This window comes from Arvicanthis niloticus, chromosome 27 (genome assembly GCF_011762505.2).
Source record: "Arvicanthis niloticus isolate mArvNil1 chromosome 27, mArvNil1.pat.X, whole genome shotgun sequence".
NCBI lineage: Eukaryota > Metazoa > Chordata > Mammalia > Rodentia > Muridae > Arvicanthis > Arvicanthis niloticus.
In genome coordinates this window covers 252611-272500 of record NC_133435.1, presented here as the reverse complement: position 1 = coordinate 272500, position 19890 = coordinate 252611, and the positions used below count along the sequence as shown (strand labels likewise).

The following is a 19890-nucleotide window of genomic DNA, read 5'->3' as shown; positions in this document are numbered from 1 at the left end:
AGTTGTAGGTGGGATAGTTATATCTTGTTCTCTATGATAACCACCTAGTTATTGTTTTCCTGTGGAAATCAAAAGTGATATGGGGATATTATGGCATGACAAAGTGTGTACTTGTGATGATATTTTTAATTGTCAACTTTACAACATTTGGAATTAACTAAAACTCCATGAAAATGGGTGTATCTGTGAGGGGGCTTTATTAGTTGGATCATTTGAGGTAGAATGACCAATATTTAACCAGACATTCTATATGAAGGACAAGGAATAGAGAAGAGTGTGTGTTTGTGTGTGTGTGTGTGTGTGTGTGTGTGTGTGTGTGTGTGTGCTTGTTCTTGCTTTTGCTGGCAAGAATATTCTCTTCCTGGCATTAGAGTATAATTATTCAGAAATATGACCTATGATAAAGACCAAATATCATTGTGGCCTGAACAACTTCTAAAATTTTTTTACATTCTATTGAGAGAAACCATTGTTGGGCTAGCTAGACCTCAGCCTGTAAACCATTCTAATAAATTACATATATTTTTCATTTATTCTATCAATTCCTTTTCTCTACACAACCCTGGTTAACACAGGAAGAATAATGAGACTTCAAACACCTAAACAGGGATGGATATGAAAGAACACTGAATATGAGCAGGAAAGAGAAATGGGTAACCAAAAACAAAAATCGGCATGCAAACATGCAAATTTTACATGCTTATTAAAATATAGAAGAAAAACAATATGAAATCTAAGAAAAGTATTCATCAAGAGCTAGTAATTCTTTTTCTGTACTACATATTATTAAAGGAAAATGACATTCAAATACACAAAAACTCTGAAATACTTTTGGTTCACGCTTTTAATCCAACTGCTCAGGATGCAGTGACAGATGTCTGGGTTCAAGGCCAGCCTGTCTACAAAGTGAATTCCAGGACAGCCAGGGCTACACAGAGATACTCTGTCTCAAAACAACTACAGCAACAATAATAAAACAAAAAGCCGAGAATGACTATGAGAATTTTCTCATTGAGAAATCAAAATCCCCAAAACAATATCAGTTTTATCATGATTGCTTATGGTTGTTTGTCAGCACTTGACAGGAAGATCCTATTGTAGAAAACACTGAAAAATTTGTACGTGGAGAAATTAACCTATATATAACTTGTAAGTTTTCTCTCTACAGCTAGCTTTCATAGTACTAGAGGGTGCTATTCAGACTCCTACAAAAGAAAGGCATCAGTGGTCTTTCCCAGTTTTGAAGTCTCATATTTGTAAAATGATCTGCCAGACAAGATATGCCTTATACTATAATATGACATGATATAATGGGGGAGAAAAGAAAATCTTTTCAGTTGAATTTGATGTTTGCTGTATAAGTATTATCTTATGACTGTCTCTTCAAACTTGATCAAATGTATGTAGCTCGGGAAGTGATAAGCCCTATAGGGACTTTTGAAGTTGGAATAAATACATGATGGCTATAAGACTATGGAGACCTGAGAGTAGAATGTGGAGATGTGAATAAAAAATGCCCCCTATAAGCCCATTGGGAGTAATAAGACAAGTTGGTATGATCACTAGATATAGTTCAAGTAGGTGTAGATTTGTTTGAAGAATTATGTTATTCTAGAGAAAGGGTTTAAGGTCTGAGATTCATTCAATCTCTTAACTGTAATCCCCTGTAAAAATAAATATGAAAAAGCAGATCACATAATTTCAACATAGAATGGCACAGGATGGCTGAGGACCATGCAGTATGAATGACAAATCACTTTAGATACTATTGAATGTGGCCCACTCATGAACACATGTACAATGGTTGTGTCTCTGTTGAGACATGACTATATGGACTATATGTTAAGAGGATGCCATGCTGTTATGGAGTTCAGCTCAGTTTGTTGCCCAAACATCTCTCTCAATGTAAGAATTGTATGAAAACCCTAGGGGGCTTCTAGCACATACAAAATAGACACAGAAGGAATATTGCCAAACTCGTTCTACGAGGCTATTTTCATACTGATACCTAATTCACACAAAGACTCAACAAAAAAGGAAATTTTTGACAAAATTTACTTATGAACATTGATGAAAAAGTACTTCATAAAATACTGCAAAATGAATGCAAGAAGCTCCCTAAAACATCATCCACCATGATCAAGTATGCCTCATCCAAGGAATGAAGGGATGCTTCAATATAAAAATTCCAGCAATGTAATTTAGCATATAAACAAAATTAAAAAAAAAACATGATCAACTCATTAGCTGCAGAAATGGCCTTTGATAAAATCCAACACACCTTCATGTTAAAAGTCTTGGAGAAAGCAGAGATACAAGGTGTATACCTATACATAATAAAAGCAATATATAAGAAGCCAATAACTAACAACAAACTAAATGGAGATAAACATAAAACAATTCCACTAAAATCAGTGACAAGAAAAGGCTCCCTCCTCTCTTCAAATCTATTTAACATAGTACTTGAAGTTGTAGTAAGATGAATAAGACAAATAAAAAAGATCCAGGTGATACAAAATGGAAAAGAAGAGATCAAAGTGTCACTTTTCCCATATGATAAGATAATATAAATTAGTGACCCTAAAATTCTTTTTCTTTTTTTTATTAGATATTTTATTTACACTTCAGATGCCATCCCCTTTCCCCATGCCCCCCCTTAGAAAACCCCTTTACCATGCCCCCTTTTTTTTTGCACACATACATTTTTTTTTAAATTGTTAATCATAGGCTTTATAAGTTTGGTATTGCTCAATCAGAGGTGTAACCCACTACCCAACCTAGATATATCAACTATCTTTGACTGGTGGAGATACATGAACATCTGCCTCCCTATCTCCCCCCTCTTTCTCTCTTTCATCACCTAGCTTCTCCTCTCCTTCTTCTCCTCTTCTTACTCCTTTTCTTCCTCTCAGTACTCCTCCCACCTTAGCTCCTCCTACATATCACCCTTCCTGTTAAAATGAAACTATTCTCTCAAAATACAATTAGAGCATAATTATGTCAATTTGTTCCCATGAGGTACAAGATAGTCCTCATACCCAGTCCAACATTTTGTTGAATAACCAGAACCTCTGTCGTCTCTCCTAACTAAAACACTTAGTTCTGAACCTGGCTTTTTCCTTGGCTTTAGGATGAATGTCAGCTGACGACCATCCACTCAAATCTTTTCTCTCAAGGTAAATACCCAGAATTGGCTGAGACTATAAGTCTTCAACCCCGTCAGAAATCCAGAATGACTGAGTTAACTATAATTGTGGGAAGCACAAAGCATAGCTTCTAAAATTTAGCCAATTTATAGAGACCTCTGAACACCTGGACACTCCCTCTACTACATAACGTTGGAGCATCTGTTCCTCCGCCTTCTGGCCCAGGATCTTCTGACAGACCTTAGTGCTGCAGAATTATTAAGGGCTGATTACTCTGTCTAGGCAGATATATTCAGTTGAGTATTCTGCGAGTGTGTCCTTTTCTGGACAGTAATTTGTCTGCAGATGGAAAGAGGCAATTCTTGTCTAGTGGCTGTCTCACCACAACTGGAGTAACTCCAAAGATGCTCAATTTCTTCTTAGAATTCAATATATGAAGCTGTCAGGAGCAGGCAGGTCTCTAATCAAAATGAATATTAATACAGAAATGTTTGTCATGTCAATTCTAAGGATTTCTGATGTTTTAAAAACCAACTATCCATATAAGGTAATCTGGACTGTTGCCTGTTAACTCCACTCAGCTATTTCTAAATAAAACATAGAAAACACCCTAACAATAAACTCCAACCCATAAATTTGCTGTAGATCCTTAACTCACAGGCTGACCATCTCAAATCAGTTTTAAAAAGTTAAGGAAGGACTGGGTCTAAGCCTTGTATTCCTAAGTGTGTTATACTGGTACAATGCCTATGAGGGTAACATTCATCTCACTCTTATATCAATAAGAAGCTCATACCAATGAAAACCTTAAAATTTGTAATCAAAGTAAATTGGTGCCGCTTAAGAATTTATATATTCATCTTGATACTAATTATACAGATTTCTACTAATAGGTTATGGCTATGCAATAAAAAAACCACTACTTTTCCCTAGAAAGACAGCCCAACAATTACCACTTTAGTCCCCAAGCCCAGGGAATAGGGGCGCTAACTCTTCATTAGCTTCTTCAAGCTGACTATGGGCGTTGAGATGTTAGAAGAGGAGTGGGGGGAAGAGTAAACTGATAAACCTCTGATGCTGTGTCTTCACTGCCTCCAGATGGAATTCCCGGACCTCAGAGGTTTGAGCAGGTCTGCCTAGCTTGCTTGTTGAGTAGATACACCAAGGCTGATCATTCTGCAATATACAATTCTCAAAACAAATTTTAGTATCAAGATAGTTTTTTTTTTTTAAGAGGGCTGACATTTTATTAAGGATGTTGGTTCTAACCGCTTTTCTTTTTTTCCCCCTCTTTTATTGGATATTGTATTTACATTTCAAATTTTATCCCCTTACCGCATTCCCCCACCTCCCAGGAACCCCTTATCCCATCCCCCCTCCTCCTGCTTCTATGAGGGTGTTTACCCACCTACCCCCCAATCCCCCTCCCCACCCTCAGATTATGCCCCCCCCCACTCAGTGCTCAGCCTTCAAGGTACCATTGACCTCATCTCCCACCTATGCCCAACAAGGCTATCCTCCCCTACATGTACAGCTGGAGTCATGTGGCTCTCCATATGTGCTCCTAGGCTGGTGGTTTAGACCCTGGAGAGCTCTGGCTGGTTGGTATTGTTTCTCTCTTCATGAGGCCACCAACCCTTTAGGCTCCTTCAGTTTACTCTCTAACTTATCCATTGGGAACCTTTGATCAGAATAATGGTTAGCTGTGAGTATCTGCCTCTGGGTATGTCAGACTCTGGGGGACCCCTAATGAGACAGCCTTATCAGGCTGCTGTCAGCGTTCCCTTCCTGAAATCCATATCAGCATCTATTTTTGGTGACTGCACATGGAATGAATACCCAGGTGGAATGGTCTCCATATAACCTCTCCTTCAGATTCTGTCCCACACTTTGTCTCCATATTTGTTCCCTTGAGTATTTAGTTACTCCTTCTAAGAAAGACCTAGGCATCCTCACTTGTTCTCTCTTCTTCATGAGCTTCATGTCGTCTGGTAGTTGAATCTTGTTGTTTCAAAATTTGGGCTAATCTCCACTTATCAGTGAGTAAATACCTTGTGTTCTTTTGTGATTGGGTTACCTCACTCAGGATGATATTTTCTAGTTCCATCCATTTACCTAAGAATTTCTCAAATTCATTATTTTTAATAGCTGAATAATATTCCATTGTGTAAATGTACCACATTTTTTGTATCCATTCCTCTGTTGAAGGGCATCTGAGATCTTTCCAGCTATTGGCTATTATAAATAAGGCTGCTATGAACATAGCGGAGCATATGTCTTTGTTATATGTTGGGGCATTTTCTGGGTATATGCCCAGGAGTGGTATAGCTGGGTCCTCAGGTAGTGTTATGTCCAATTTTCTGAGGAACCACCAGACTGACTTCCAGAGTGGTTGTACCAGCTTGCAACCCCACCAACAATGAAGGAGTGTTCCTCTTTCTTCACATCCTCGCCAGCATCTACTATCACCTGAATTTTTGATCTTAGCTATTCTGACTGGTGTGAGGTGGTATCTCAGTGTTGTTTTGATTTGCATTTCCCTGATGACTCAGGATGTTGAGCATTTCTTAAGGTGCTTCTCGGCCATTCGTGTTTCCTCAGTTGAGAATTCTTTGTTTAGCTCTGTACCCCATTTTTAATGGGGTTATTTTGTTGTTTGGTGTCTGATTTCTTGACTTCTTTGTATATATTTGTTATTAGCCCTCTATCGGATGTAGGATTGGTAATGATCTTTTCCAGATCTGTTGGTTGCTGTTTTGTCTTGTTGACAGTGTCCTTTGCCTTACAGAAGCTTTGCAATTTGATGAGGTCCCATTTGTCGATTCTTGATCTTAGAGCATAAGCCATTGGTGTTCTGTTCAGGAACTTTTCCCCTGTGCCTAGGTATTTGAGGGTCTTCCCCAACTTCTTTTCTATTAGTTTCAGTGTATCTGGCTTTATGTGAAGGTCCTTTATCCACTTGGAGTTGAGCTTTGTACAAGGTGATAAGAATGGATTAATTTGCATTCTTCTACATGTTGACCTCCAGTTGAGCCAGCACCACTTGTTGAAAATACTGTCCTTTTTCCACTGGATGGTGTTAGCTCCCTTGTCAAAGATCAAGTGACCATAGGTGTGCAGGTTCATTTCTGGGTCTTCAATTCTATTCTACTGATCTTCCTGTCTGTCTCTGTACCAATACCATGGAGTTTTTATCACTACTGCTCTGTAGTACAGTTTGAGGTCAGGGATGGTGATTCCCCCAGAAGTTCTTTTATTGTTGAGAATAGTTCTCGCTATCCTAGGTTTTTGTTATTCCAAATGAATTTGTAGATTGCTCTTTTTATCTCTATGAAGAATTGATATGAAATTTTGATGGGTATTGCACAGAATCTGTAGATTGCTTTTGGCAGGATGGCCATTTTTACTAAGTTAACCCTGCCAATCCAGGAGCATGGGAGATCTTTCCATCTTCTGAGAACTTCTTCAATTTCTTTCTTCAGAGAGTTGAAGTTCTTGTCATACAGATCTTTCACTTGCTTGGTTAGATTCACTCCAAGATAATTTATTTTATTTGTGGCTATTGTGAAGGGTGTCTTTTCCCTAATTTCTTTCTCAGCCTGTTTATCCTTTGAATAGAGGAAGGCTACTGATTTATTTGAGTTGATTTTATATCCAGCCATGTTGCTAAAGTTGTTTATCAGGTTTAGGAGTTCTCTGGTGGAAGTTTTAGGGTCACTTAAGTATACTATCATATCATCTGCAAATAGTGAAATTTTGACTTCTTCCTTTCCTATCTGTATCCCTTTGACTTCCTTTTGTTGTCTAATTGCTCTAGCTAAGACTTCCAGTACTATATTGAATAGGTAAGGTGAGAGTGGGCATCCTTGTCTAGTCCCTGATCTTAGTGGGATTGCTTCAAGTTTCTCTCCATTTAGTTTGATGTTGGCTACTGGCTTGCTGTATATTGCTTTACTATGTTTAGGTATGGGCCTTGAATTCCTGATCTTTCCAAGACTTTTAACATGAAGAGATGTTGAATTTTGTCAAATGCTTTCTCAGCATCTAGTGAGATGACCATGTGTTTTTTTTTTTTCTTTAAGTTTATGTGGTGGATTACATTGATGGATTTCTGAATATTGAACCATCCCTGCATTCCTGGGATAAAGCCTACTTGATCTTGATGGATAATTGTTTTGATGTGTTGTTGGATTCAGTTTGCGAGAATTTTATTGAGTATTTTTGCATCAATATTCATAAGAGAGATTGGTCTGTAGTTCTCTTTCTTTGTTGGGTCCTTCTGTGGTTTAGGTATGAGCGTAATGGTAGCTTCATAGAACGAATTGGGTAGTGTTCCTTCTGTTTCTATTCGATGGAATAGCTTGAAGAGGATTGGTATTAGGTCTTCCTTGAAGGTCTGAAAGAATTCTGCACTAAAACCATCTGGCCCCGGACATTTTTTGGTGGGAAGATTTTTAATGGCTGTTTCTATTTCTTTAGGAGTTATGTGACTGTTTAGATGGTTTATCTGCTCCTCGTTTAAATTTGGTACCTGGTATCTGTCTAGAAAATTGTCCATTTCATCCAGATTTTCCAATTTTGTTGAGTGTAGGCCTTTGTAGTAGGATCTGATGATTTTTTTAAAATGTCCTCTGTTTCTCTTGTTATGTCTCCCTTTTCAGTTCTGATTTTATTAATTTGTGTACTGTCTCTGAGCCCTTTGGTCAGTCTGGCTAAATGTTTGTCTATCTTGTTGATTTTCTCAAAGACCCAGCTCCTGGTTTTGTTGATATTTTGTATAGGCCTTTCTGTTTCAACTTGGTTGATTTCAGCCCTGAGTTTGATTATTTCCTGCTGTCTACTCCTCTTGGGTATATTAGCTTCTTTTTGTTCTAATGCTTTCAGGTGTGCTGTCAAGTTGTTAATGTATGCTCTTTCCATTTTCTTTTTGTGGGCACTTAGAGCTATGATTTTTCCTATTAGTACTGCTTTCAGTGAGTCCCACAAGTTTTGATATGATGTGTCCTCATTTTCATTTAAATCTAAAACGTCTTTAATTTCTTTCTTTATTTTTTCCTTGACCAAGTTATTATTGAGTAGAGCATTGTTCAGTTTCTAAGTGTATGTAGTGTATGTAGGTTTTTGTCCATGTCAAAGACAAGTCTTAGTCCATGGTGGTCTGATAAGGTACTAGGAATTATTTCAATCTTTTTGTATCTGTTGAGGCCTGTTTTGTGACCAATTATATGGTCTATTTTCGAGAAGGTACCATGAGGTGCTGAGAAGAAGGTATATTCTTTTTTTTTGGGATGAAATGTTCTATAGATGTCAGTTAAGTCCAATTGGTTCATAACTTCTGTTAGTTTCATTGTGTCTCGGTTTAGTTTCTGTTTCCATGATCTGTCCATAGCTGAGAGTGGGGTGTTGAAATCTCCCACTATTATTGTGTAGGGTGCAATGTATGCTTTAAGCTTTAGTAAAGTTTCTTTTATGTATGTGGGTGCCCTTGCATTTGAGGCATAGATGTTCAGAATTGCGAGTTCCTCTTGGTACATTTTTCCTTTGATGAATATGAAGTGTCCTTTATCTTTTTTGATTACTTCTGGTTGAAAAATGATTTTATTTGATGTTAGAATTGCTACTCCAGCTTGTTTCTTGGGACCATTTGCTTGGAAGATTGTTTTCCAACCTTTTACTCTGAGGTAGTGTCTGTCTTTTTCACAAAGGTGAGTTTCCTGAATGCAGCAAAATGTTGGGTCCTGCTTACGTACCCAGTCTGATAGTCTATGTCTTTTTATTGGAGAATTGAGTCCACTGATATTAAGAGATATTAAGGAGAAATGAATGCTGTTTCCTGTTATTTTTGTTATTGGCAGTGGAGATATGTTTGTGTAGCTACCTTCTTTTATGGCTTTTGGAAGATTACTTTTTTACTTTTTCTAGGTTGTAGTTTCCCTCCTTGTGTTGGAGTTTTCCATCAATTATTCTTTGAAGTGCTGGATTTGTGTTGAGATACTGTGTAAATTTGGATTTGTCATGGAATATTTTGGTTTCTCCATCAATAATGATTGACAGTTTTGCTGGGTATAGTAGTCTGGGCTAGCATTTGTGTTCTCTTAGGGTCTGTATGATGTCGGTCCAGGATCTTCTGGCTTTTATGGTCTCTGGTGAGAAGTCTGGTGTAATTCTTATAGGTCTGCCTTTATATGTTACTTTGCCTTTTTCTTTTACTGCTTTTAGTATTTTTTCTTTGTTTTGTACATTTGATGTTTTGACTATTATGTGGCGGGAAGTATTTCTTTTCTGGTCTAAACTATTTGGAGTTCTGTAGGCTTCTTGTATATTTATGGACATCTCTTTCTTTAGTTTAGGGAAGTTTTCCTCTATAATTTTGTTGAGGATATTTACTGGTCCTTTAAGTTGAGTGTCTTCCCCCTCATCTATACCTATTATCCTTAGGTTTGGCCTTCTCATTGTGTCTTGGATTTCTTGTATATTTTGGGTTAGTAGCTTTTTGTATTTTGTATTTTCTTTGACAGTTGTGTCAATGTTTTCCATGGTATCTTCTGCACATGAGATTCTCTCTTCCATCTCTTGTATTCTGTTGGTGATACTTGTGTCTATGACTCCTGATCTTTTTTTTTTTTAGGTTTTCTATCTCCAGGGTAGTCTCCCTTTGCGGTTTCTTTATTGTTTCTACTTCCGTTTTTAGATCCTGCATGGTTTTGTTTAATTCCTTTTCCTGTTTGTTCGCATTTTCTTGCAATTCCTTAAGGGATTTTTGTGTTTCCTCTTTAAGGGTTTCTATCTGTTCTTTGAGAGTGTTATTTATGTCTTTCTTAAAGTCCTCTATCATCATCATGAGAAGTGATTTTAATTTTGAATCCTGCTTTTCTGGTGTGATGGGGTGTTCAGGGCTTGCTATGATGAGGGAACTGGGTTCTGATGATGTCATGTAACTTTGGTTTCTGTTGCTTGCGTTCCTGCATTTGCCTTTTGCCATCTGGTTAACTCTAGTGCTGCCTGTACTTGCTGTCTCTGGCTGAAGCCTGCCTTTCCAGTTATCTTGCTTGTGTCTGATCTCCTAGGGGTCCAGATATCTCTGTGATCTTTTCCAGCTGTACTGATTACAGTTGTACCTCTAGGATGCCTCAGGATTTGGTGCCTCCAAAGTAGCTGTCCAGCTAGGTGTCTGCTGTTCTGGGTGCAGTGTCTCCTCTCGGATATCTCACGATATGTTGTCTGACGCTCTGAGTTCAGTTGTTCCTCTGTGGCTCTGGGTTGAGTGGACCTTCCAGTATGTCTCAGGTGGAATCCGTGGTCCACACAACAGCAGACCAGGCAGAGGTCTGGTCCAGGCCTCAGATACAGGAGAGGGCCAGAAGGGGAGTGCTACTCCTCAGGGGCAGGGAGGGGGGGTATCTGCTGAAATCTGAGAGCTCACAGCACCCAGCTATGGGCTTAGGGCAGTATGTGTGTCTTCCTACCTAATGCTGGCTATGGGATCTGTGGAGCCTCCACAATGTCTCAGGCAGAATCCGGGGTCCACACAACAGCAGACCCGGCAGAGGTCTGGTCGAGCGACCCTAAAATTTCTAAAAGAGAACTCCTACAGATAATCAGCACCTTCTGCAGAGTGGGTGGATGAAAAAATCAACTAAGAATATCATCAGCCCTCTTTTTTATAAATGATAAACAGGCTGAGAAAGAAATTAAGAGAATAATAATTAAAAAACAGCATGAAATAACATAAAATATACTAGTGTAATTTTAACCAAGCAAGTGAAAGACATGTATGAAAAGTACTTCAAGTCTCTGAAGAAGGAAACTGAGGAAGTATCAGGAGATGGAAAAATCTCCCTTGCTCATGGATCAGTGTGATTACCATAGTAAAAATGGCCATCTTACCAAAGTAATCTACAGATTCAATGCAATTCCCATCAAAATTACAGCACAATTCTTTACAGACCTTGTAAAAGCAATTCTCCACTGTATATGAAACAACAATAACAATACAGGATAGGTGAAATAATCCTGCACAGTAAAAGAACTTCTGGAGACATTACCATATATGACTTTAAGCTGTACTACAGAGAAATAGTAATAAAAAGTTTCATGGTAGTGGCATAAAATCAGACATGTTGATCAATGAAAGAGCCAGAAATAAATACACATACCTACAAGCACTTGTTTTTTGACAAATAAGCCAAAAGCATACAATAGAAAAATGAAAGCATCTTCAATAAATGGTGCTCATCTAATTGGATGTCTGCATGTAGTAGAACACAACTAGAATCATATTTACCACCTTGCACAAAACTGTAGCCTGAGTGGATCAAAGACCTCAGCATAAAACTAAGCATACTAACCATAATAAAAGAGAATATTGGAAACACCCTTGAATATATTGGCACAGGAGACAATTCCTGAACAGAACACCAAATAGAACAGGCACTAAGATTAACAATTCTTAAATGAGACCTCGTGAAATTGAGAAGCTATTGCAAGATTGTGGACACCATCCACAGGACAAAATGGAAGCCTAGAGAATGAGAAAAGAGTTTCACTAACCTATATCTGATAGAGGAGTAATATCCAAAATATAGAGAAAACTCAGGAAACTAAACATCAATATACCAAATAACCTATTTAAAATGGGGTACAAAGCAAAACATAATTCTCAACAGAGGAATCGAAGTAGCTGAGAAGCACTTAAATGTTCAATGTCCTTAGTCATTGGTGAAATGCAAATCAAAATGACTATGAGATTTTATCTTATATGGGTCATAATAGCTAAGATCACAAACTCAAGTGACAGCACATGTTGGCAATGATGTCAAGCAAGGGAATACTGGTAATGGAAGTGTAAATTTCTACAACAACTTTGAAGATCAATTTGGCACTTTCCCAGAAATTTGGCAATATTTATACTTCAAGATTCAGCTATAGCTATAGCTCTCCTGGGCATATACCCAATAGATGCCCTACCATACCACAGGAATATCAGGAACCATGATAATAATAAGCTAATAATTAGCAGATGATCATCCTGAAATGGCTTGCCTTGGATTATTATATAATCTGTGACAAGTAAGCTCTTATTCAGCAAGGCTGTAAGGGACTTATTTTAGGAAAGATTCCTGCTATTAATATACTTTTACTATAGGAAATGTTTTACACTTAGTAATAAACTCTATAATAACTTCTCTAAGTGTTTTATCTTCCTGGGACCTCAGGCTAGCAGGCATAAGTTAGGGCCCAGCAGTTTTTTCTCAGTTCTTGCTGAGAGAGTACAAAGGCTATTTACTTAATCCTTTGCTGTTTTGGGGCTGAGGTGCTAAAGTTTCTGGCCTCAGGATCACAGAAGGCAGGTCAGCTACAGTAGCATAGTAATGTAGATAAGTAAACCTTTATTATACAGCAACCCTAAATATCTTGTAAGTCTAACACCCCACTGATGCTCTTTTCCTCTGGTGCATCAAGAAGAACCAACAAGAAGAAGAGAAGAAGAAGGAAGACTCCCCCAACCCCATGGGGGCTGGCCCTCGGCACAAGAACACTTGCTCAACTATGGTCATAGCTCTTTTACAATAGTAGCTAGAAACTGGAAACAATCTAGATATCCCTCAACTGAAGAATGAATTTTAAAAATGTAGTACATCTATACAATGGAATACTACTTAGATATGAAAAATAAAATCATCATGAAATTTGGAGGCAAATAAAAGAAACGAGAATATTATGCTCATTAAGGTAATACAGACTCAGAAAGATACATAAGATATGTACACACTTATAATTGCATACTATATGTAAAGTAACATAACCATGGTACAAAGCAGATCCCCAAAGTGACTTGGTAATAAAGATTGCCCAATGGAACCTGGGTGAGATTCACTCAGAAAAGAAAAATATAATAATCAGATGTAGATGGAGAGAGGGAACTGAGTGGGAGAGAGGGTGATGAGGGGGGTGGGTATCATTGTCAGGTATAGAAGGAGATGGCATGAGAGAACTGAGACTGATGGAAATCAGTAGAGAGTATCTCTGCGAGTAACTGGAGACCTGGGATGACAAGTGACCATAACTTTGACTGCAACCAGCAGGGTAAATGTAGCTACCTTTTATACCCAAGTGCATAGATAAACAAGGAATAGTGATTGAGGGAATGGCCAATGACTGTCCCAGCTGGAATGTAAGTTGAATGTAACTTGAATCCATGTAAGATTGCCAATTTCTGACATATTAATGATACTGTGCTATGCTGGCAGACAGGAGTTCCTAGAATAATCGTCTCATGAGAGGCATATATATATATGTGTATATATATATATATATATATATATATATATATATATATATATATATCCGATGATGGCAAACATGTTAAATGTTATAGTAGTAAGAGACTGCATAGGGATTGGATTTAAGGGCCAGAGCATTAGAAAGAATCCATGCCTGTTACTGTAAGAGTGTTCAAAAGCCTATATCATGGGAAGTCATAGGCCTTTGAGAAATTAATTCTAATACTTAACTAAAAACTCAGTGCAAGCTTGTATGTGTGTGTGTGTATTTGTGTGTGTGTATGTTTATCACAGACACAAATTTGAACTATAATCAGAGAACTAAAAAAAAATGGACTTTCACTAATTATAGTTGATTACAGTCTGTCTGAAGAAAAATGGTCCTATCCACAGCTTGATGTTGATGGAGGAAGGACTCAGGAAGCTTTACCCCTTACTGCTTGACTTTTTACCATGGGAAGATATAAGGAAAGAGGGAATTGATGCTTTAAAACAGTTACCTTATCAGTCTTCAATGGATAAATCACATCTGATTGCCATAAGCTGTATATGATTAAATTTAATGTGTGACATAATGAAACCAAAAATCCTAAGTCTAAGATAGAAATGAGCAGGATAAGAAAGTGTGGGAGGTCAAGAGAAAAAAATTGCATATACATATAAAATTGTCAAAACACTAACAATAAACTAAGGAAGGAAAGTATCAATCAAAACATAGATTGGAATTTCTACATAAAATAAAAGAAACAAAAATGAAACTTCTAAAATTAATGCAAAAAAAGCTTTGAAAATAATTCTTCATGAAAGTTATCAGAAACAATAGAATAGTATTCTTATCCTCAGGGTTCATCAAATCATACACATTGAATTCCACACTTCTATATACTCAGTCATCAACGGTTGCTCTCTTAGGATTAGAATTACAGTAAAATAGATGGTCTAGTGGGATGCATTAGATATTAAGTGTCTATGATACCTATACTTCACTGTCAGATTCAGTCTGAGACTAACTCCTTAGTGTTTTCTGCATGTTAGGATCAAATATTATCCAACCAAAAATTGTATTCAATCAAAGATGATTATGGTTTTCCAGGAGCCCATTGATCCCTAAGGCAGCCAGTCTTGTGCAACACACTGGTGAGATTCTGAGGATCACTGTCAGTAAGGTGACAGAGACATCACCATGGTATCTTACAAAATACTTTGAAAATAAAGGCAGGGGCAATTGAAAATAAAGTCAATTCTATTCTTAGAGAAAGTAAGGGTATACAACACAGTTTATGAGAAATAAGAACTTTTACTTCAGTTGTCAATTGTTGGTTGACGGGTTTAACATATATATTTATCCTGCAATTCACATATGTCTCATTCTGCTTGTAAAACACTATCTAGAAGAACAGTGCCAATTTTTCAATGACCATACATTGCCCATTCCTTAACTATAATGACTATATCAAATCATTCACATATGTCCTTAAGCTGCTGTGGTAGTAGTGTACAGAGTTCTGGTGAAAGTATTAGTTTTCTAAGTTTTTTTTTTTTAATTGATTAAATTGATGGCTTGAAAATAAAAATTTTTTTTAGTTCTGGAGTTAGCATAAAATTCAAATATCCTCAGATTTCTTCTTTCTTAAGGCTTGGGGACGCCTATCCTTCCTTGTAATTTAATGTGACTGTTATTCCATGAATTTATTTTCTGTATAACACATATGTGTTTACAAATCTCACTCATCTTTTTTAAACAGGGGTGGGTACAAGACATATTGGATCTAGATACTATAGTTGGCCACATATTGATATAATTTAATTTTGAGCAACATCTCCAAATTTAATTATCTTCTGAGGCATTGGGGGTTAAATAGGAATTTAGAATATAATTAACACTTGAGTGTCAGTCCATCTTTAATTACCTTTGCATATTCTAATATGCATCAGTAGTCAGGGAGGTAGTTTTGTGAATTATGCATGCTTTGAAAACTAGGGAGGAAGATGCATATATACAAATAAGCATCTTGAATCTTCCTAGTCAGTATCAAATATTTTAAACAGAAACTCAGACAGTAGGAATAAATCAGCATGTTAGTTGTATGTTCTGATACTAAGAGACATAGTAGTCATGGAAGATGTGCCTCTTGCTTTTAATTACAATATATAAACACCAGAAAATGAATTTTGCTTACTGATTAAAATTAGCATGTAAACCTAACTTTTAGGGATAGGAAAAGTCAGATATTTTAATTAAAAACTTCATGATATTTTTATAGAGAAGAATATATTCTGGTAACAGAGATAAATCATTGCTGCCTCCTTTCAAAATTAATCCAAAGTGGTCTGTAAATTATCTGGATATAGCAATACATTTCATGCATTTATTTCAGATACCCTAAGTACACAGCTGTTTAAGCATTTTCTGTAACCATTTTCCATTATCACCCTTTGAGAATGCCTCACATAGTTCCACAATATGTCTGTATTCTTCACTATGTTCTGTATGTCTCTCTTAAACTTATTTAATAGAGGTCAGATGAATCAGGGATGCCAGTCCTTAATATTGGTAACAAATACCCATGACAAAACCCTGCTTTTTTACACAATTAATCGGGGCTGATATATTGTTGTATTTCAGAGCTTCCTAAAATAACAAAGTAATAAACATATAAAATTTATTCCTTGAATATTTCCTGTCATTCACCTTCTTTTTGGAAAGATATTTAATCTTGAATTTAACATGATCGTTTTGTACAATAATCAGTATTAAACATGTATTCATAAATAGATGAAAGGAAGCATATTACTTATTACTTAAGGGAAGCACCCAGTGTGTTGTTGCCAAACATTGAATGTGGTACTAATTAAACCCCATAAAGAATTATTGCACACATTAGTATTAACTATAAAACATGAAATATGAATCACAGTTTAAATGTGATACATATTTTGATTTTATAAGCATAAATGGTTCAACTTCAAGACAATGCAGAAAAATTATTTATGTTAATATTATAAAATAGACTATTGTTATGAAATAATACACAGATGACAGTATAACTATTCTCCCTAGAAGTGAAAAATTCAAGTGTTATGTGAAAGATAGAGCTTCACCTATTATCATAACTTGTTGGATGTTTGCAAATATAGATTGCATAGATATTAGAACACAAATAAACAGGAGAATTGTAGACAGGTTATAAAGGAAAACCTGAAGTATTTTGTAGTTCATTGTATAACTAAGAAAAATTTCATTTTATATGCACTGTTTCTCAAAACTTTGAGAAAAAAACTCAATGAGTTGGGTTTTTTAAATTTTCATTTCTTAGCATGTGCCTGTGTCAGTGTGCAAGTGCCACATGTGAGATAATATTTTTGGAAGATAGAAGAAATCATACGTTCTGGAGCTGGTCACAGAAGTTCCAGACAACATTATGGAGAAACAAACCTGAATCCTATGCAATAGGAGTAAGTGCTTTTTACCCAGGGCCTTCTTTCCAAGCTTCAGTGGGAGTATTTATTTAAAGAAGCATTATTTCTCATGATCTTTGACATTATTAAAAGTAGGTAAAAGTATTGCAATTCTGTTTGTATCTGTCCTATATTAACGTGACGTTGCTATTCATCATAAAATATTATAGTATTTTAATTGAACTTTTTTGTCAATATTCAAGTGTATGCATGGAACCTGCAAGCCAAACAGGTATTCTTTCTCATGGGATTAACATATGTTCCTGGTCTGCAATCCCTCTTTTTCAACTTGTTCCTGTCCATGTACTTTATCACCATCATTGGAAACCTACTCATTATACTGGCTGTAAGTAAGGACTCCCGCCTTCACACCCCCATGCAAATTCTTTCTTTGGAATCTATCTTTCACTGATATCTGTACAAGTTCATTGATAGTCCCAAAGTTGCTGTTGAACATCCAAATATATGACTGGAGTATCATCTACATAGGCTGCTTGTCTCAGATATGTTTTATCTTGACATTCTGTGGTATTGAAAGCTGTCTTTTCACTGTGATGGCTTATGACTGCTATGTGGCCATTTGTCAACCTCTAAGATATACAATCATTTTGAACCCCCTTCTACTTTACCTGCTTATCAGCACTATAAATGCAATACTCCATACTTTTCTGGCATTGCAACTGTCCTTCTGCATAGGACAGAAAGTCCCCAACTTTGTCTGTGAACTTGGTCAAATCACCAACCTTGCCTGCTCTGATACATTTATCAATATTATTTTTATTTATTCTGTAACTATTTTCAATTATCCTACTCTCTGGGATTATTTTCTCTTACATTCAAATTGTGTCCTCTGTTCTGAAGGTACCATCAGTTGGTGGAAGGCATAAAGCATTTTCCACCTGTGGGTCTCATTTTTCAGTGGTATCTTTATTCTATGGGACTGGTTTAGGTGTGTACATGAATGCTTCAGTTTCTAACTCTTCCATTAGCAATGTAATAGCATCCATGATGTATACTGCTGTCACTCAAATGCTAAATACTTTTTTTCTACAGTTTGAGGATCAAAAAAATTAAGGGATCTTTGAGGCAGATCATCTCTGGGATCATTTATATTCCATAGTTTTGTGTTCTAATTTACTAAGGCATTAAATCAATGGTCGTACTTCCAATTCAAGGAAAATATAAAGACCTGTCTAAAGGGCAGAAATGTGTAGCTAACTTTTATGAAAGAAAAGCTTCAAGTAGATAAAATATGTTGGGTCAGTTTTACTTCATATTTTGGGCCAGATAAAATGTATCCCAGAAAAACTTCTACTTTGGTTCAGATTAATAAATATTATAATTCATTACCTAATTATTAAATCCTTACAATTTTTGTCTTTGTGAGGCATGCTAGCTTCTTCTTTACATGGTTTCATTACTTCTAAATGCAAAATCCACATAATTATACTATATTATATTAATGTCATAAAATATTCTGTAGTAAGAACTTTTCCTTTATAAGAATGCTACTTGTTCTAAAATTAAAAAATAAATAAAAACCTCCTCATTCTAATATAAACCTTGTCTAGCACAAGTACTTCAGAAATAGTGCAACTATAATTTTAGATATAAATAATCATTAGTTCATATATAAGATAGCTAATTCATACTTTATGTTCTGCTCAGTTGCTATCTAGTTTTAGAAGTTGTAGATAATCCCATATTTGCATGATGTCAGAGACAAAACTCTGAGTGTTCTCCCATTATAAAGCTATTACACTGAAAATATAAAATCCCTAACACTCAGGAAGCTAACAAAACTTAAGGGTCTGAGAAAGTTATGAAACTGGTAATATTTAAAAGAATTCTCCAAAGTGTTATAGTTCCATCAAAGTTTCTGGGGAGAGAATTCAATCTTATTGAAGTTGTTAAGTTGATTAGAGAGATTCTAGGATATAACAATTGTAAGCCATCAACCACAAGGTGGTAGGCATCAGTTTTGAAGCTGTCTTTGATTTACTTATGTTTGTGAATAAATTTATTGGTTCAGCAAGCTACACTTCTGTAAAGTTATTTTTCATGCTCTTCATTAATAATGTGTTTGAGCAAATAGAAGCTTTTTCACATTTTCCCTGTAAAGTTATAGAACATCTGCTCTCAATCCATTATAATACATTTTTCTAAGAAGTCAGGCACACAAAAAATTCTTGCCATTATTTGAGTGCTAGATATCAAATCGATAAGTCTGTATACTAATCTTTTAACTTTTAGATATTATTTTACATTATAGCAAAGTAAATGCCATATGTGACAAAAATATTTGTTTGGAGATAAGAACTAAGATTAGATGTATGTGTGTAAATACAATACAAAACATAATGATGTGTTATATTTCTGAGAAAAGAGAGATTGGATTAATAGGATCAGTTTTTCTTATATCTGTACATGTTGTCTAAAAAAATAATATTCTAGACATTTGTAGAGTGGACATCCATCTTTTATACATGCCTTTACAACTTTTTCCAACAGTTTACTTCCATTAACCCAGACAAAACAAGTCTCAATTTTGGTTATTTATTTATTTTTCTTTTGATGTTACCCCAACTCACCATTTTTGTCATTTAGTGACTATTATTTCAATTTTTAAGTATATTTATAGCACAGGTAGTAGCAACTAAAATGACTTAGTCTTTACATTTTTACTGAAATGTCAGTAAAAACTTTCTTCTTGTAAGTAAACTTGTTGAAAGTAGTCCTTTTAAGCTTTTATATTTAGTTAATAGATAGTTGCATATTTGTGGTAAAAATGCTGCCTTCTTGAGCTTAATTGTTATGAACTGACAAATTGAGCTCCCTGTCTCAAATTATGTATCCTGTCTTGTGCTATGATTTTTTACACTATGAAATTTTAGTTCCTTCTAAAATATTGACATTTAGTAGTATTTCTGACATTTATATATTGTACAGGTTTGTTTTTCTCCAATTTAATTTTATGAAATCTTTCCTGTTATCCTACTCAC

General features: G+C 35.9%; 1 pseudogene; it reads left to right on the top strand.

Annotated features, from left to right (window-relative positions):
- Nucleotides 1-17098: 17098 nt before the first annotated feature.
- LOC143439550 (olfactory receptor 7G2-like) lies at nucleotides 17099-18008 on the top strand (annotated as a pseudogene).
- Nucleotides 18009-19890: the final 1882 nt, after the last annotated feature.